Here is a 3,506-nt window from a genome sequence, read left to right as displayed (position 1 = left end):
ATAATAACATGTTGCAATCACCTTTTGCTCGGCTTCACCGGTGGACACACCGGTATCGCTATCTTGAATAAGGTCAAAATGGTCCCTCTTCAAATGGAATGGTAGGAAAATATGCAGGTATCGTACTTGAAGATGTCGACTTAGATTCAGTTGCATCAAACATAATCAAAGGAGGATTTTCCTACAGCGGCCATAGATGCACTGCTGTTAAAGGTGTCGTGATGATGGAATCGGTTGTTGATGCTCTAGTGGAACAAGTGGAAGCGATAATTGCGAAGTTAACGGTTGGACCATCACAGGATGATTGCGACATAACTCTAGTTATGTCGGAATCGGCTGCAAATTTCATCGAAGGGCTGGTAAAGGATGCCAAAGAGAAAGGGGCAACATTATGTTAGAAATACAAGAGAGATGACAATCTTATATGGCCATTGTTGTTAGACAATGTTACAATGTTCGTCCCGATATATGAGGGTCGAGTAAGAGGAACCGATCGACTTGATATTGCCGGTTACAAGGATCAACTCCATTGAAGAAGGAATCACCATTTCAATGCTTGCAACATTAGTGTAACTTGATTTCATCAAATAAGGAAAAAAATATTAAGGATATTCAAAAAGCCAAAAGTATTGCAGGCTGTGGGGTTCGAACCCACGCGTACTTATGTACAGAAGATCTTAAGTCTTCCCCCTTAACCTCTCGGGCAAACCTGCTGATGGTGTTGAAAGTTCTAACAAAATTAATTTTAACTTAAAACACTCTTTTATAAAATAAAAGTTCATGATAGCAATATATCAAAGTTTTCCCATTTTTATGCAACAACCCAATTAAGGTTGAACCAAACGATCTAAATGGTTAAATGAGTGATTATCATTTTAGAAATCTAAAGTTCAAGTATTAATTTTGCACGAGTATTTAAGCATTCATTGTCAAATGACTGAAAATATTTCGAGCATATATTATCTTACAATCACCACAAACTAACAAAATAAATAAATAATTTTTATTAATTAATAACATAAAGGGCATGCAAATAATAATTCATAAAATATTTTATCTTAAATAATAAGAGTTTTAATGTCAAATAATCATCGGGATGATGAGTTGCAATTTGTATGGCTTCGAATTTGGACAATTTTACATAAAATATCATCAAAAAAATATTTAACTTCAAAATAGCACTCATTCCAAATTATTTATTAATATAGCACTTATTTTTACCATGTAGGTAAAGGAATATTTTATAAGAAGTGTGTTCTGCTGATGTGGCAGAATTTGCGTTATATAAAATAAATTTTTATTAATCCCGATCAGATTGGACTAAAATATGAAAAAAAATATGAATTTTGTATTAAAAAAAACGTGTGTGGTGCATGTTGAAGACACGTAATTACATAAGAACGAGAACGAGCATAAGTCAAGCGGGGCAACAATGATGTGTGTGCAGGAATGGATCGGGAAGGTGCGATCGCACCCCTTGAAATTTTAAATTCTCTTATATTTTATATATTTTTTAATATTTTATATAAATTATCTAATTTCACACCCTTAGATTTTTATAATTTCGTATCTCTTAAATTTTTAATATATTTATTAATTCATGCGTATGTTCCTGTGTGTGCATTAGATACCTTTTTATTCTATAATAAAACATTTGAGTCAAAAATTTAAAAAAATAAAAAAAAAATGACAATTTTTATAAATATTAGAGACTAATTTTAGTATTATTTCCTTAAGGAAACTCAAACTATCTTATCATGTAATGCATCATCATGACAAAACGAGCCAGGTTCGCGCAGGGTATTGGTCCCCCGTCCCCGTTTAAAAAATCGATACCCGTCACCGTTTAAAAAATCGGTATTTGTCCCCGTTTAAAAAACGCAGGATTTAAACGGGGATCCATCGGGTAATCGGGGAAAACCGCGGGGAAACGGGTATCCCCATTTAGCATAAACGTTTATTTAAACGGGTATCGGTAGGGTTGTTCATTCGGTTAATTTGGTTGCCGAACCGACCGAACTACCATTAACCGATTTTTTTAACCGTTGATAGAATCAATTTTTTTTCAAAAATATTAACCGAACCGAATAAATTTCGATTAATTCGATTAATTTTTGAATTAACCGAAATTTTTTAGAATTTTTGAATTTAATACTAGAGAGCAGCTACTGTTTCATTTGCTAGAGAAAAACATGATGTTGGTATAGGTCCCGAGGCTGATTTTAATATGGCTAATTCACATGCTTCGCTTTGTCAGAGGAACCTAAAGCTTGTGTAATGGAGACAGCTTGTATGAGGTTATTGGAATACGAGGTGAAAATGAGGGTTGCTGTCGAAGAGACGAAGACAATATGCAAGTTGTATTGATTTTAAATTCTGCTAGACATAATTTCCAGCTTGTCAATTCTAGTGGTAGGCTTCAGGGGTGTAATGGTGTACTGGACGAGGACCTTGCAGCAAGTACACGTTCGTTGGAAGTGGCACAATACCAGCAAATCAACCAGACTTTTCCCATTTAACTAGACAATGTTTGTCTATTAAAAGATATTAAAGGTTCACACGTAATTACAAACAAGAAGTGTAAGCATTATTTTCACTATTAAAAAAAAAAGAATATTATGATACAACGAAAATTGAGGTAAATTTTAGAAATTGAAGCGGGGACGATGTTTTAAAGTGAGGCAGTATGGGGTGAAAAAAATAATAAAAAAATATTTAAGGATTAATTTAAAATATGTTATTAATATTATATATAAAAAAATAATTATTTTTAATATTTATCGGGTCGGGTATTTGGCCGGATAATCAGGTAATCGGGTGGGGATTACCAAACTCGTTCCCGTCCTCGTTTAACATAAACAGATTTTTTTCGTCCCCGTTTATCATCCCCAAACTTAACCAGTTAAATTCAATCTTCGATTTTTCACGTCGGATTCGGCCATCCCTAATGACAAAAGAGACCCCTGATGATTAAACGCATGGCCCAACTGCGAGTAATTATATTCCATTTATTACCTTCCACGTGTCCTTTTGTCGTTACCCTCCAATAACATCTGACACGTAATAAGGTTGCATGTCTTTGTACTTTTGTCGTTATCTAGAGCCTTTTTCTTCGATGAAAAGCAGATCCGGGCAAAATAAAAAATTGCTGGTCAACTACAGTTTTATCATTCAACTTTTATCTTACTGTATTAATCATCTAACTTTAACAATTTTCAATTTTACCATCAAACTTTTTAATTTTATTTTTTTATCACCCAATAGTTAGTTTTTTTTAATCAGGGGTAAGTACAAGGTAGTATTTGTTCAAAGATAACTCTCAACTATTTGCCATTGAACGCCCATACCTCTATCATTCATGGTGTTTGAACCCGATACCTCAATGAATAACAACTATTTTTTTACCACAGAGGTCGTTTGGTTCGTGTGTCACCTAATCGTTAGTTGTGTAACAACAATAATAAAACGTAATATTTTAGATGAATTTATTTATGAAATTAACCTAA

The 3,506-nt window shown here is 33.5% G+C and overlaps 1 non-coding gene across 1 annotated transcript; it reads right to left on the bottom strand.

Annotated features, from left to right (window-relative positions):
* Positions 1-630: 630 nt before the first annotated feature.
* Positions 631-713, bottom strand: TRNAL-UAA. Its single transcript has one exon. It is a non-coding gene; the product is annotated as a tRNA-Leu (tRNA).
* Positions 714-3,506: the final 2,793 nt, after the last annotated feature.

This window comes from Hibiscus syriacus, unplaced genomic scaffold, assembly GCF_006381635.1.
Source record: "Hibiscus syriacus cultivar Baekdansim isolate YM2019G1 unplaced genomic scaffold, ASM638163v2 tig00015339_pilon, whole genome shotgun sequence".
NCBI classification, from domain to species: domain Eukaryota; kingdom Viridiplantae; phylum Streptophyta; class Magnoliopsida; order Malvales; family Malvaceae; genus Hibiscus; species Hibiscus syriacus.
Note: the sequence above shows the minus strand (reverse complement) of the source record. Positions and strands in the feature narration are given on the sequence as shown.